This window comes from Mandrillus leucophaeus, unplaced genomic scaffold, assembly GCF_000951045.1.
Source record: "Mandrillus leucophaeus isolate KB7577 unplaced genomic scaffold, Mleu.le_1.0 Scaffold1150, whole genome shotgun sequence".
Classification (NCBI taxonomy): Eukaryota; Metazoa; Chordata; class Mammalia; order Primates; family Cercopithecidae; genus Mandrillus; species Mandrillus leucophaeus.
The window spans coordinates 1561213-1577915 of NW_012099766.1; the positions used below are offsets into that span (position 1 = coordinate 1561213).

The 16703-nt window shown below is 40.4% G+C and overlaps 1 protein-coding gene across 1 annotated transcript in view; it reads right to left on the bottom strand.

Annotated features, from left to right (window-relative positions):
* PDE4D (phosphodiesterase 4D, cAMP-specific) overlaps window positions 1-16313 on the bottom strand; it is a 1430592-nt gene extending 1414279 nt beyond the window's left edge. Inside the window, exon 1 of the mRNA XM_011998004.1 lies at window positions 16137-16313. The gene's annotated coding sequence lies outside the window, so the exon portion shown is untranslated. The remainder of the gene's footprint in view (window positions 1-16136) is intronic.
* Window positions 16314-16703: the final 390 nt, after the last annotated feature.

A 16703-nucleotide genomic window follows, 5' to 3' on the forward strand; every position in this document is an offset into this window, starting at 1 on the left:
TAGCTCCCAGGTCATAAATTCACTGGTAATGTTTTTACAGGTTAGGGAAAAAATGAGCTTGATAAAGAAAAATACTGCAACTAGAAACAGAAGTGGAGGAAAGAAAAGCATTTCAATCCCAGTGGAAAGCAGACAGAAAGGGCAAGGAGAGGGTACCAGAAGACAGATACGTTGCAGCAATACCAAAAAAAAAAAAAAAACAGGGAATAATTGAAATCAGAGGCCAGGGAGCCGTCCCACAGGTTAGGTGAGGCCCCAAAAATCTGACTTTATCATGTTGCTGCTCCACAGAACCAAGCTCTTCTCATAAGCCTCTGCTACTATATAATTTTTTGAGCTTCATTGTATTTATGAATGCAGAACCAAGCTGTGCAGTGAATTCATTTTTAAACTGTCTGGCTTATTTTCTGAGTTGTCTTTGTAAAAAAAAAAAATCACTCTTGCTCTTTTAACACCTATTATGAATAATCCATGCCATGCCTTCTTTTCAATTCATTTATCTATATATTCAACTTTCTATTAGTTACCATTTCAGCTCATTAAAAAATTATCTTATCCTGGGACTAGAGCATGATTTTTATTTTTTATGCCAGACCAATTGCATTTCAAAGACTAAAGTTTTATATGACTTTCTACTTGGAATTTTTACTAGATTTCTGTCTTTTGACTTTTGCTACCTCTCAGTAAAGTTGAGAACAAAAACCTTTGAAAAACTGAAACAATGAGAATTAAAAGCTTTGGGTTATATTATTCCCCTCATGTGTGAAGTAGGATCCATAGTGCATATAGAAATATTTATTTATTTATTTATTTTGAGACGGAGTCTTGCTCTGTCACCCAGGCTGGAGTGCAGTGGCCGGATCTCAGCTCACTGCAAGCTCCGCCTCCCGGGTTTACGCCATTCTCCTGCCTCAGCCTCCCGAGTAGCTGGGACTGCAGACGCCCGCCACCTCGCCCGGCTAGTTTTTTGTATTTTTTAGTAGAGACAGGGTTTCACCATGTTAGCCAGGATGGTCTCCATCTCCTGACCTCGTGACCCGCCCATCTCGGCCTCCCAAAGTGCTGGGATTACAGGCTTGAGCCACCGCGCCCGGCCTCATATAGAAATATTTTTAACATCTCCTTGGTAATAACATCAATAGTTATGGTAACAACAGAAGTAATAATAACAATATGTTTTTATTCAACTAGTGTTTCTCATACATCCTCAAATACTGAACTTAGGTGGCCAATTATACATGTTTCACATCTCCATTTACCACATATATGCAGTTGTCCTGACCCTGCCTTTATTAATAAAAGCCATACAATACATAGTAAGTACATAGTATCTCATTTAATCTTCACTACACCCCCATGAGATAATATTTTCATTACTTTCTCTATTTTATAGATTAAAACCCTGTGGCACTGAGGGTTTAGTAACTAGGTAATAAGTGGTAGAAAAGGAAGGGGAACCCAGGCAGTTTGGCAACAGAGCCTGCAGATTTGACCACTCTGCTATACTGTGGTGTTCCCTTGTCTGCTTCCCAGTGACTGATGTGGTTGAGAATGTGAAGACTCAGGTGTGGTAAGGGAGTAGCCCTTCTGCCCGCAGAGAAGACAGATTACACAGAGATAGGCGCTCCTACACTGCTGATTCCCAGGGAATGAGATAGAGAAGCAAAACGTGGGTTTCTCGGCTGGTTTTTCTTCATCCTTTTGCCTTTTACTTCTTCATCAGTTTTTGATCACTGCATTTGGCTTTTGGTTCTCTTAACAATCATGGGTAGCTGGCAGAGGCATTGATAAATAATCTTGTTTTGGCTGACTGTATCAGACATGTTATGGTATGGTATGTTAAGCCAATAAAATATCTCATTCTGATAGATACTCCCTGGGTGGTACCAAGCACTGCCTTTGGCTTCACACTCATAAGGCACTTTACAGGACAGCCATCCATCTTTCCCAACCCATGTCACCCATGGTGACATAGGCCTGTCATCCCAAGGCCTGAGTCTTCCAGACCAGCTACATAATTTACCAAAGCAAAATGCCAAAGCCCCTTGGCAGAAAAATATAATAGCTAATTTTGCACATTATTTAATAAAGTTTCATTCAAGTTCAGTGTTGAGATATTACAAGAAAAAACTACCTATGTTTTTCCCTGAATTTAAATAACAGAAATAAATGAAATCAAATCACTAGCAAACAAGATATGTGCACTGGTGTTATATGTGATATTTAGGTAATCTTTTTACTGTAGAAGGACAAAGAGACATAGATTTTTATTCTCTTTCTATTAGGAGTCTTAGGTCTGTCTTCATTCATTAATTCATTCATTTAATTAATCAAAAGACATCAATTGGGCACATATTATGTGGGGGCGACAAGGGTGAAGATATAACTTCTGTCTTCAGGTGGCTTCCATTCTAAGTGTTTAAGTAAGAATATATGTGGTCTTCCACAGCCTAAACAGAATATTGTCATAGGCAGAGCACAATGGCTCGCGTCTGTAATCCCAGCATTTTGGGAAGCCAACGAGGGCAGATCGCTAGAGCTCAGGAGTTCGAGACCAGCCTGGGCAACATGGCAAAACCTCATCTCCACCAAAAACAAAAACAAAAAAATTGGCTGGGCATGGTGGCACATGCCTGTGATCCCAGCTACTCAGGAAGCTGAGGTGGGAGGATGACTTGAGCTCCAGAGGTGGAGGCTACGGTGAGCCGAGATCGCATCACTGCATTCCAGCCTAAGTGATAGAGTGAGGCTCCATCTGAATAAAATAAATAAATAAATAAACAAACAAACATAGAAAAAATATTGTTATAAGAACAAGGCACCTTGGAAAAATAATGAGTTTCGAAGGTGGGTCTTATAAAGAAGTAGTAGCTGATTTTCCCCTATAAATATTTGAATAGAACAAATAAAAGGATGGAACTTCCTATTTATGTCTTATTCTTAGAAAGGGCAACAAAAAGGAAAATTTGCTTGTTCCCTAAAGACTTCTTAAAATATTTGCCCAAAACCTTTTCACAAGGACAACACTTTCAGTAAAATACATCTTATAAAATGTCTTCTGGCCTTTATAGACGGTCAGTTTGCCTTTCCCAAAGCTGCTGTTGTACACTGTGCATTATCTGTGCACTAGTATTATGGAATCATTTGGTAAATTGGTATCTTATTCACCTGTTCTCTTTCTCACCCATCTACCCGCTCCCAACACACACCTTCTCCCATGTTTCTAGTGTCATGTTTTCTTACCCAATATGATATGCTCCTTCCTCACATTCAACCTTTCATGCTTTTGTAAATACCTTTTGTTAAGGTATTTCATAATTATGTTGCAAGTTGTAGCCCTGTGCCAGTGCTAAGCACTTTGAAAACACAATCTCGAAAGTCACCAGTACCCTACAAAGTGGGTAAGCCTCAACAAGAACCTTCTTGTTGAAATGTCCCCATGGGGCTAAAGTGGATGTGATTTGTTGCTAGGGCACAAGGTCTCCTCTATCTGTGACCTGGGAGCAGGCATGAGATCAGACAGGTGGGATTGCTCACACAAAAATCAAGCAAAGCAGACTTGGCTTTTTGAAGCCATGTGCCAAAAACATACTCATATTACACACTTTCTCAGACAAAGCTGTAAAACACTGACCAGAAGCCCTAAATTCCAAGATCTTTGCAGAAGGAAGCCTTACCCCATTAACATTATGATGACAACATTAATCTGAGAAAATCATCAAGAGTAAATTTTCACATTCAACTAAAATGCAGTTGCTTTTGGAAATGGCTAAGGGAGAACGTGTAAGACAAAAATAACTTACAATCCTCATTCAGGATATCTGCCTTTTCACACAGCAATGGCACAAAACTGACTTACCACCATACACATCTGCTATTTACTGAAGGGAAAACATGTGGGGAACCGTGGTCAGCGGAAGAAAATCCTTTCTGTGGGTAGAGAACGAAGAGGCCAACTTCAAAGCACCAGAGAGTAGAATATAGGAGTTAAGGATTTACACCTAATTAAGCTTAAATTTAAGTACCTTCATCCATACCTAACGCTATATGTGGGTCTTCTTTAGTCATTTTATAGGGACAGTGCTGAATCATCAAGTCTTCTCCCAGAAACTATCACATGCATGGTTGTCATCTGTGCTCTTGTTATCATCAGAAATAAATCCTATGTAAGTGTTCCAACTCAGGAGGCTACTGTTAGAGAATGAATGGTGAGCTTCACAAGGCAGTCTTCACTCCATGATGAACCATCAAGTGAGCACTGTTTACTTGAATTATTAGTTGAATAAAAATTATTTTAGGAAATGAACTATCAAATCCTAGTCAACTTGCAACATCATTATGAGCATCACTGTTGCCAGTGCTAAGCACTTTGAAAACACAATCTCAAACGCCACCAATACCCTACAAAGTGAGTAAGCCTCAATAAGAACCTTCTCTGCATGCATTGAGATGTATTCATTTCTGAGCTTAGCTAAGTGAGTGAAGACTTAACAATAATTCAGTAAAGCCATACAAGGTAGTATCTAGCATAGTGATCAAGCACATGGTAGATGACCAAGCACATGCGACCCACCTTCCCTATGTCTGATCTGTTCCCATTAACTGTTTCCCAATAAATGTTGGCTACAATCAAGGATTGAATTTACTTTGTAATATTATTTAATTTGTAGAATTTAATAATTGATTAGTAAATCAATAATTAGTTACTTGATGTAGCTGTGAAAATTAATCATTGATGCAAAATACATTAAAGAATGAAATCATGATTCAATAAATCAATGGTAAGTACATGAGGAAAATAGGACATTCTTTGATAATCAGCTTACCTTCTCCACTCTAATAAATCAGTCTGTGCCAAAAATCAAGCAGACAAATACTAAGTAAATATCATTAGTTCTGTTCACAATTAGACTTTCTGCCCTCCCTTGTGGATGGTTTTGGTGGGGCCAGGCACACTGAGTTCTGTTCAAAGAGTTTTGAGTTGAAGTGTCACGTTCCATTTCTACATGAGCTTATTTAATCACCTGGAGTAACATCCTTTAGAGTTTCCTTTCTTCCCAAGCATGGTAATTGACAATGTTTGAGATGGTGGATGCTCCATCAACCCATGCCTGAGTGACAAGGATGAACAGAGCACTCAGCTGACCCACAATAGACAGATAGCATAAGCAAGAAATAAATTGTTATTGTTTAATCCACATCACAGCAGCACATCTTAGCCCACACTAATTGATAAAGCAAATAAAACTCCAAGATTCTAAAATCTGTAAAAAATAATAGTGAGCCAGGACCATGTCACAGTCCAGATTCATAGTTTCTGATTTTACTCACCTAAATTATAGGCTATGTCCTTGTCTCCCCCTAAATACCTTTACTCTCATCTATTTATTAATTCCACAAGAATTTAAAACTCTGCTTTCTGCTGAAGATTGTAATCAGTGCTGGGAATAAAGAGGAGAGAAGGCAATTTATGTCCCACAGAAATGCAATACACATTCTTGTTGAGGAGATTATACTGAGAGCTCTGCTCAAGAGATGTGAAATAAACCAAAAAGTGTCATGAGATCCACCTTCCCTATGTCTGATCTGTTCCCATGGACTGGTGTTGATGAAATTCTTTTGGCCACAGACACCCATTTTGCTTTCCTTTGTTTCATGTCTTAAAAAGATGAGTAGAAGGTCAGATGAGTCATCTTTTGGGAACCTGAGAATTTCAAGCTTTATTTACAAGGATTTCATATTTTTCCATCAAGATATAACATTTAACAGAATTTCACATTTTTCTGCCACATGGTAACAATAAGGATGATGATTGATGAGGGTTAAATCTCAATGGATTATTTATTGCATTAAGTTAAAATTTCATCAGCTTCATGGGACGTCTCCCTGTCCAACATGTCTTAGGGTACAGATAAGAAATATTGTTTTATTTCTGGCTAGGCGCAGTGGCTCACGCCTGTAATCCCAGCACTTTGGGAAGCTGAAGTGGGTGGATCACCTGAGGTCAGGAATTTGAGACTAGCCTCGGCCAACATGTCAAAACTCTGTCTCTACTAAAAATACAAAAATTAGCCAGATATGGTGGCAGGCATCTGTAGTCCCAGCTACTTGGAAGGCTGAGGCAGAAGAATTGCTTGAACCTGGGAGGTGGAGGTTGCAGTGAGCTGAGATCATGCCACTGCACTCCAGACTGGGTGACAGAATGAGATTCCATCTCAAGAAAAAAGAAAGAAAGAAAGAAAAATATTACTTTATTTTCGTTTGATGTTTAAAAGATTAATTATGTTGACCTTGGTTCCCAGTGAGCCATTTATAAACAATTAAATAAATGATCACAGAATTTCAGGGTGGTGGGGGAAAAATTCCTTTTAAAAACTGACTCTAGCTGTGCTTATCAATGTTTTCCCTTCTTTCTATTGGAAAAGCATTTATCAGCCATGCAGATAGGCTCAAAGCAAACTAGAAGTTCACTACATTTATTTAATGGTCTGCAAAAATGTCATCAGCCTTCCCATTCTTATCAGAATTATAGAGGTAAAGCTTTGAGTGTGCATGATTTATATAACTATATCTACCATAAGATAATCATACAGTCTGACTTTCGAGTAGTTCATATTTGCTTCTTTTTCTGTTTTAAGGTCGTACTTGGAATTTGCTGCTCAAATCATGTAGCTAATTCCAACAGTACCATTTTTTAACTATTTCCTCACTACCTTCTAACCCTATTCTTTCCATCCCTTCCAAATAATAAAATAATATTCCAATCAAGAGTAAAACAGATTGCAAGTAAAGCCACCAAATGTGGGCAAATTATAATTCATCCATCTAACAAATACTTTTCAGCACCCACTTCATGCCAGATACTGTCCTTGATTCTGAAAATACAGCAGTAAAGTACAAAAGAGAAGGTACTACTTTCACAAGGCTTGTATTTTAAATGAGAGGCAAATAATAAGTAAGATTAGTTCAAATAAGGGCTATGAAGAAAACAAAACAGAGTGATGGGATACTGTGATGGGAGAAGTTGCATCACCAGAGGAGACCTCTCTAAGAAGGTCATATTTAACTTGAGACCCAAATGAAAAGAAGCCAATGATCTGGGGAAAGAGCCATCTAGAAACAGCGACTAGCAGGTTCAACAAAGAGCTTGAAGTGAGAAAGAGCTTAGTCTATTTGAAGAAGAGAAAGAAGGCCAGTGTCACTGGAGATGACGTTGGAGAGAAAGGCAGAGGCCAGCCCATGTAATTGAAGATCTTCAGTAGTTCAAGATCTTGTAGTTCGAGATCTTTACCTTATGTGGAATAAAATCCAAGATCTTTATCTTGAACTACATGGGCTGGCCCATGTAGGTGGAAGTTACTGGTGAGTGTTAAGTGGAAAAGTAACATTAATTGTAGATATGCAAATATCACTCCAGAAGCCTGATAAAATTGGTCAAACTTCTCAATATTCATAATAGAAAGCTAGTGCTACCAGCTCTACCAGGAATTCACCCAGGCCTTCCTGAGTTTGAAACAGAGAATACCTGAGTTCCAGGTTCTCTTCAGGCTGCTCACACTTGTCTTTTCAGAAAGGCCAGGCAAACTGAGGGATTTTGTTGAGCTATTTTCTGAATTCTTACTCTGCCAGTGTAGTGTATTACCCAAGACAGGATCTATCAGAAGATCATTGTCAACTACTGTGGAGGGTGGACAGGAAGGAAAAATTGAAGATAGGGGAAATTACATGCTTTATCACTGGACTAGCAATAATGTGGATCTTTATAGAATTTCTTTAGGAAAGCATTAGAAAAATAATCAGCTCTATTGTAAAATATTATTTGTATTAAAATACATTATAAAATATAAAATATTAAATACTATCATAAAATATTGAATTCTGTGATATTTCATTCTGATCTTAATAGTCTTTCATAAAAAACATAAAAGTTTTCTTACACAGAATCAGTAAAATGTTGCTTTTCCTCAAGCAAAAAAAAAATAAACTTTATGAACCATGCTTGCACCAGTTCTGTGAAATGCCAGCCCAATTTAAATTTGCCTAGATTTGTTTTCAACTTGGCAGAGTGCCATTGGTGCTCAGTCATTAAAACAGGTGGCATTTCTATCAAGAAGCTTCCTATTTCTTCTTAGAAATGTAGATTAAAGTGCCTAAAAGATTAAATATCTGTTTTTGAAACCAAGATATACAGAACACCTCTATCCCAAGAAGCAGAAATGTAAGTGTCCTTCCCATTCCTTTCTTTTCACTGCCAATCCTAAACCTCCTTGGAAGCCCATGAAGAACCACATTTTAAAAACCTTGATAGACTTGCTGTAGAAAATAAATTTTGTTTAAATAACCAACAACAATGTTTATTTGTATAATCCAAGTGACATAACTAGCCTATCCTCCAAATGATAGAGGGATAAGTAGATGACATCTCTCTTTTAAAACTCATTAAAAGTAGAGAAGCTTTCCACTCAACTTTAAAATAATACAGGAACATATTTCTAAGGGCAAATTCATATACCAGAGCAGAGGTTACAAACTGACATATAAATACCTAATGTGCCCAACACATTTTCTCCACTTTGCCATACAACAACACGAGGAGAAGTCTTGCAATGTTAGCACAAACATTTGAATTAATTGTCAATATTTAATAATCTGAATTCACATCTTGATTTCCAGCTCCTTTTGAAACGTCAGAAGAGATGGACTCCCCTAAAGCTGCATGTTTGCCTTTCTGCAAGACAAGAATCCCAAGATTGACAGTGGCCACTCCCTATAGATAGGGAAATACTCTATTTGCCAAGTCCCTCCCACTACTTACGATTTTTTAAATCTTTCTCTGCATCATTCATTTACAACACCTGTCCAATCTGTGCAAGCAAGCCTTCTTTGGTAATAAAGAAATAGCATAGATAAATAGTTGGATGGATGAATCAATAGATAGACAAATATATCATACCTAAATTACCAAGTTTCCCTGAACAGTGAAGGCTTAGAGCAGGCACTCTTGTACCAAGGGCACTGAGATTACAACACTTCTTGAACTCTGTATTCCTCAGATTAACCAAATCAAACAACAGACTTACATAGTTCAGTCCATCTAAGAATCTGGCCATTTCGGCCAAGCATGGTGGCTCACCCCCATAATCTCAGCACTTTGGGAGGCTGAGGCAGGCAGATCACCTGAGGTCAGGAGTTGGAGATCAGCCTGGCCAACATGGCGAAACCCCGTCTCTACTACAAATAAAAAAATTAGCTGTGTATCATGGCACATGCCTGTAATCCCAGCTACTCGGGAGGCTGAGGAAGGAGAATTGCTTGAACCCAGGAGGCAGAGGTTGCAGTGAGCCGAGATCATGCACCTGTGCCCCAGCCTGGGTGACAGAGTGAGACTCCATCTCAAAAAAAAAAAAAAAAGGCCGAGCATGGTGGCTCAAGCCTGAAATCCCAGCACTTTGGGAGGCCGAGGTGGGCAGATCACAAGGTCAGGAGATGGAGACCATCCTGGCTAACACGGTGAAACCCTGTCTATACTAAAAAATACAAAAAACTAGCCGGGCGAGGTGGCGGGCGCCTGTAGTCCCAGCTACTTGGGACGCTGAGGCAGGAGAATGGCGTAAACCCGGGAGGCGGAGCTTGCAGTGAGCTGAGATCTGGCCACTGCACTCCAGCCTGGGCGACAGAGTGAGACTCCGTCTCAAAAAAAAAAAAAAAAAAGGAATCTGGCCATTTCCAGACCTCTAACTCCCACTATTTCTGCTTGTTCTTCAACAAAACAAGAACCAGGACTTGAGGAGCTGAGCAGGAAAGGAGTCACAGCATCTTCCACGGACTTCCATTCTGTTCCTGCCTACTGCCTTTCTCCTTGTTTGTGCAGATAGCAGGCTTTTTTCCCCCATTTCTCAGGGTTTTTATATCTAAGCTAAGTTCTTTATGTTTATTTGTAGGACACCAAGCAATTTGAGGCCTCTTTACTCTCAAGTATAACTGCCCCAAAGATCAAGAGAAGCAAAAGGTCAGATCATACACCAAGTGTCTTCAAAGGCTAAAACACCACTATTGTTTCAAGCACAAGGCACTTGGGGTGAAGTTCTCCCTAAGTAAAACACATATAATGTTCCCACTGAATTGAAATATATGTAGGACCATCATCAAAAGCATTTACCAGACAACAATGTGCATGAAGCAGGCACATCTCAGGGTGGCCATGATGTCAATGAACCTTAGTGGCAATCAAGGCCACTAACTAGCCCTTTGTGTGAAATACAAAAAGATGCCCCTCCCTCTGGGCTGGCACAGACTCACATCACACTGCATGGCTTGGCTAAGCAAAGTGTGGCTGCCTTTCTGCACTTATTCACCCCCTGCAGCCCAGCCAACTTGTGCAGTGAAGAATCTGCATAAATAGATGCAGCAGCATAGCCCTGGAAGAATTTAAACTTAATGCAAATGAAATAAACATGCACATGAAATTCAATCAGGAGATTTACCTGGCAAGTCAAGAGATTAAAAGGTCAAGAATATCTGAATATTTTTTATCAGTTACTTATTTTTTAACCTCTTAAATGAAATAGATTCTAGAACTTTTGAAAAAGGATAATAAGTGAGTGTCACACCAGACCAAGAGAGGCGAAAATTAAATCCAAGCTCCAACCACTCATCCTAATCTTTGAGATCACTCTGTCCTGGTGAACACGCCTTCTGGGTGGGTAGATACGCAGTCTGCTTGGAGAACTGTGGTTGTTTTGGGAGATAAAAAGTAATTGACAAGAAGAATTTTTTGTCAATAAAATTTCTATAACAGCTGGGTATGGTGGCTCATGCCTATAATCCCAGCACTTTGGAAGGCCGAGGTGGGCAGATCACCTGAGGTCAGGAGTTCGAGACCAGCCTGACCAACATGTAGAAACCCCATCTCTACTAAAAATACAAAATTAGCCAGGTGTGATGGTGCATGCCTGTAATCCCAGCTACTCAGGAGGCTGAGGCAGGAGAATCACCTGAACCTGGGAGGCAGTGGTTGCAGTGAGCCAAGATCACTCCACTGCACTCTAGTCTGGGCACAAGAGTGAGACTCCATCGCAAAAAAAAAAAAAAAATTCTATACCAAATGGAAACTTTGAAAAAACATTTTCTTTTTTTCATCCTAATAGCCCAAACTAGGTCATCTTTCCCACTCCTTAATAGAATATGAGTTTCCACAAGCTGTCCTGTCGTACTAATCTGAAATTCCTCCTGTCCTATCTCACAGTTCAATTTCATGTTTCTCCCTCCTGCTGGGACCTGGCTACTCTGGGCTTTCCAGTGGGAGTCCTGATGCCCTGGCTCAGTATGCTTGTCATTACAGTCTTCTGTGCTATTTGAACCTGAAGAATAAGCGCTGAATACTAAATTGATTTTTTTCTGAGACTATCAGAAGGACACAGCTCAAGTGTTCCTATGACTCTTTTGGAGGAATCACCAGAGCTAAGTCCCCAGACTCTAACATGAGCCCCTGCTTCCCCTTGGACTGAAATAGCTGCCTGTCCTGTCCTGCCCTGACCTGTCCTGTCCTGCCCTGCCCTCTCCAGAGAAAGCACATTCTGTACGTCATTACCGAGCATTCTTTTTCAGATCTTATAGACAGTGAATATGAAAGAAACATTACGGAGAAAGAGATTTATTTTGATTCATTGAAATGTTTCTGATGCTCTACAATTCCCTGGTTTTATCCAAGCTGCAAATATTTCAAAGAACAGATCTCCATTATGCTCATAAACTTCCCATTTTATAAAATGACAACAACAATAATAACAAGTTTTCTTTATTTAAAATAGGAAGGGTCGTACCCTCCTCCTGCAGGCAGAAGGCTCCTGTTCTGCAGTTTACTGGTGACAAAGATGTGGCTTCACATTCCTCAGCAACAATGTTGGAAAGGCATTGCAGTTGCCTAGGAATGCCATTGCAACCCCTAGGGCACTGTGCATGAAATGGCTGAATAGTAACATTCTGGCAGTCACAGGCTCCAGATGTACTTAAGTTTCACTGGGAATATCATGACCTGTGTTCCGGGGTAGGGAGGTTGGCAGGATGTGGGGGTTAGGGGGACCCTTTTCTCCCTCTGGCCACATCTTGCTTTAATGCATGAAACAGGAATTACCATCAACATCTGTTGGTATTGAGAAAGCAGTGCTTTCCTTTGCTCTAGCATTCATTCATTTTCTGTGAGGGCCAGAAGAGGGAATTATTTGGTCCTTGGGAAAGATTCTGATATGGTTTGGCTCTATGTCCCCACCCAAATCTCATGTTGAATTGTAATCCCCAGTGTTAGAGGAGGGTCCCGGTGGAATGTGACTGAATCATGGGGGCGGGATGTCCCCCTTGCAGTTCTCATGATAGACTTCTCAGAAGACCTGGTTGTTGAAAGTGTGTAGCACCTCCCCCTTCTCTCTCTGTTCCTCCTGCTCCATCCAGGTGAAGATGTGCCTGCTTTCCCTGGCCTTCCACTATGATTGTAAGTTTCCTGAGGCCTCCCCAAAAGCAGAAGCCTGGACAGTCCACAGAACCGTGAGCCGACTAAACCTCTTTTCTTAATAAAATACCCCATCTCAGATATGTCTTTATAGCAGTGTGAGAATGGACTAATACAGATTCATTACACACCCATCACCCAGCCATGGTGCTGGCAGCCTGTCTCAGTTTCTTGCCCTCCCGCTCCTTCTTTCCTCTGTGTTCTGCTTGTTTGAACCCCACTCTCCCTCACCCTGTCTGTCTTCATCTCTCCTCCCCCGCTTTCTATGCCGTTTTCTTTCTCCTCTTACCTGTCTTCCTCCCCTTTTCCACTCTCCCTCCGCACTGGCCACCAGCCTGACAGCACAGATGTTTTTCTGTCCTCCTTGTTTGAAACCACCAGGGGAGGTGCTGCTGCTTTGTTTGTGACTGAAGAGGTGAGTTCAGCACAGAGATGAATGGTGGGCAGGCCAGGGAACCCGCCACCAGAACAAGGGGTACCATTAGCAGAGAGGACATTTTGGTCCTCCTCTGATTCCATGTCTTTATTTCCCCATGGGTTCAGAACCCACAGAAAGATGAGGCAGGCGTTAAGCCTCTTGAATATCCAATAACTCCCGCAGCTAGGAACAGAGTGCACAGGACAGAACAGTGAGTCAATTGACCAGAGCACCAAGGCGGAGAGAGGCAGGACACAGACAGGTGTTGAGTGGGAGCGAAACCTCATGAGCCAGGCCCAGGGACAAGCCACGAGGAGCATGAGCACCATGGTCCATGCCATAGGGACTTCCTTACCTGGCCTTTAGAAAACCCAATGAAAACCTTGTGTTTAATGAGACTGAGATTTGTCTGCTTCTATTCATAAGATCCTAACATATGAAAGCCATGCCCCAGAACAAAGCAGAGTAGGATGAAGACCATATAAGACTAAGTAAGTGTGGGGTCTGCAGGAAAAGAGCTCACATGAGAAGTCAACATGCACAAAAAAATATCAGACCAGACGTGAATCAAGGCCATTCTGTGAGTGATATTCATTCATGAGTTTTTAACCAGACTCTTAGTAAGGAAGAACTGGTAAATAATATCCAAAACCTTTCATGTAGTATCCACAGATGTTATTTGTAATTAGGCCTTATGATGCTCATTCCTAGCATTAGTTTCATTTTTTTTTTTCAATTAATGCCTCTGTAAAGTCCTAAATTAGAGAACCCCTGCAGGATTTATTATAGAGAGAAAACCTAGCTGAGTGAACACCTGTGAATTCTCAGTCCAGAGTGGCTAGGCCAGAAAGCAGCTGCCCTCACAGGACAGAGCTTTCACAAGGCCAACTCCTGCCCCGGAGGCCTCTGGGTAGAGTACTCATACATCCCAGTTTGTCCAAGATAGTGTTGGTTCACAGCCATTGCCCTGGTGTAATCATTCATAGCACCCCCTTCCATTCTTAAAAGGCCCCAATTTGCATATTCAATCAGAAGGTCTCTTTGGTATGTGCTATACAATGGACTATTTATAATCCATTACAGGTGTCATAACAACATATCATCAACTACGTTCAACAGAATCTCTAGAACTAAAGGAAAATTAAAAATGAAACTTACTTAAAAATTATCTTCATGAAATTTGTGGGAAGATAAGCAATATATAAGGAAAGGCAAGAATACAAATCAACCTAGAAGAGAAGGAAGTAATAAGAAGAAAGAAAATGCAAACCTGACCATAATTTCCCACCATTCTCATTAATAATGACTGCTAAAAGCTGGTCAGCCATGCTATTTGAAAGCAATTTTAGAAATTAATCCTTTAAGAACATTTTTTAACCTTTGATTCATAAGACAAGTGACCTTTCTATTTTAACCAAGATACCCAGATAGTGATTAGACATTTCTAAAACAAGGATCCCAAATCCAGTTTTGTGCATATGTGTGTGTGTGTGCGTGCATGTGTGTGCGCGTGTGTGTGTGTGAGAGAGAAAGGGAGGGAGAGAGAAAGTGAGAGAGAGAAGGCAATTTTAGTAAATACATAAAATGAGTGAATTGTCCCTTTCCCTTTAAAACCACCCAGGGAACTTAGCTGTTTACATCTTCATCAACCTGCTGCATTTCTCTCCCTAGGAGACCACAAACCAGGAGAAACCATATGTGAGCTCACAACTCTAGCAAAAGCTTTGTTTTCATTGCATATAATTTGCTTAATATGATATTGCAGCCTTAAATTTTTTGCACAGAGTTCTAGTGCTGAACTAAGACAAAAATTAACAAGGTCAAGAAGTGAGCTGTCAGGATCTATTCTGTATCCACCTTAAACAACCAACTCCTTCACAGGTTGCACTACGCTAATGGCCTTTGCTGACATCTTCTGAAACAGGATTAGATATAGCCATGCAGCTGCTGTAATATTTTGTCGTCAGTCCCATGACAGGTACATGGTGGACTTCGTCATAGCAAGATGCTGTTCCCCTTTCAGTCCCCCAGGTGGTGATTCTCTCTCTCCTGTCACCATTGTTGTGTCCCTAATTTCCCCCAGCTCGCTTTACCCAGTATAATCAGGAATGCATTAAACAACTCAGCCTTTTTTTCTAGTTGCACTTGTCAACAATTTCAACACTGCCCTGTCACGATCCTAGACTCCCATTATATTTTTTTATCTTAATTCTCTATTGAAACATAATGTATGCACAGAAAGTACACAAATCATAAAGGCAGTGGATTTTCACAAAGTGAACACAGTCAGGTAATAAAATTTTAAAAATTAGAATATTGAAGCACCCTAGAAGTCCACTTATGTTCTATCTCAGGCACCTTCTTCCCTGAAATATAACCACCATTCTGACTTCTAACACCAGAGCTCTGATTGTAAGCTTTATGTAAATGAAATCATGGCATGCACTCTTTTGTATCTGGATGCTTTGATCAACATTATATTTTTTAGATTCATCCATATTGTATGTATTGAAGCTCATTCTTTATTGCTACTGTGTATTTCATTTTGTCACTACACCAAACGTTAGTGAGTTGTTTGCATTTTTCACCATTATAAATAATGCTACTATATGCATATGTCTTTCAGTACAGAAATGTACACATTTCCAATGGACATACACGTATAAAAACAGAATTGCTAGGCTATAGGATATTACATATGTTCAGCATTCATAGAGATTGAAAACGGTCATAGATACTGAATCTACCAGTTTAAACCCTCACCAACAGTCTAGGAGCATTCCAGGTGCCCCACCATCTCACAACACACAGCATTGTCGGTCTTTTTTATTTTAGCCATCCTGATGGATATCAAATGGTATTGATGTGGTACTGTAGATTTCATTTGCATTTCCTGCTGGCTAATGAAGTTGAGCCACCCTGCTTTCTTAAGGTTTCAACTTTTACAAAGCCAATGGCCAGTCCTGGCACTCAGCTCCTCTCTGTTTACCACCTGCAAGGGATGCTGAGGAAAGAAGCAAGGGTCTGTACATTCTTTCCACTCAAAGCCTTCCTGTCTGTTGGCCTTTCTCAATGGTCCACCAATTGATTCTACATCATGTCTCCATCTCCTGTACAGGTCACCCTGGTGGCAGCCCCTTTTCTCCTGCACTATCCAGTCTGACACCTGCTTCCCCCTTATAAACTATTCTTAAGCTTACCAGATAGCCTCACCTCCCGCTGGCACCAAGAGAGACAAGCTCCTGCAGTGTGAATACCTGCATGTTCCCTTGCAGCCCTTATTTCATTCTGTTCTTCAGGCCCAGAGGAAGCATTGTTCCTCTTCTCTAAAACCTGTAATCACTGAGAAAATGTGTTCTTTTGAATTTCTTTTGATACTTACTCTCTGTGTGACCAAGTACAAGTTACTTGACCTCTCCTGGACTTAGGTTTCTTCCCTGGAAAATTAGAATATTTCTTACCTCTTAAAATTGTTGTGGGACTTAAAGGATAATGTGCTGAAAATCTCTGGGTCAATGCTTGGTAGACATTTTGTGCTTAGTAAATATTAAACGCTTTCCTTCCATGTCTCCTTTTATCTCTCCATTATTAATCTCCTCCTTTGCCTTAGAGGCAGTGAGATGGAAAAACTTGGCGTTGGCAATCAGACACACCGCAATTTGAAACCTTTTGTTTACCATTGACTAGCTCAATTATTAACTCCCCTACGTCACTTTCTTTGACTCTAAAGTGGAACGGTGGGAGTTACACTCAGAACTGTGAAAATACAAGTCATTCCAG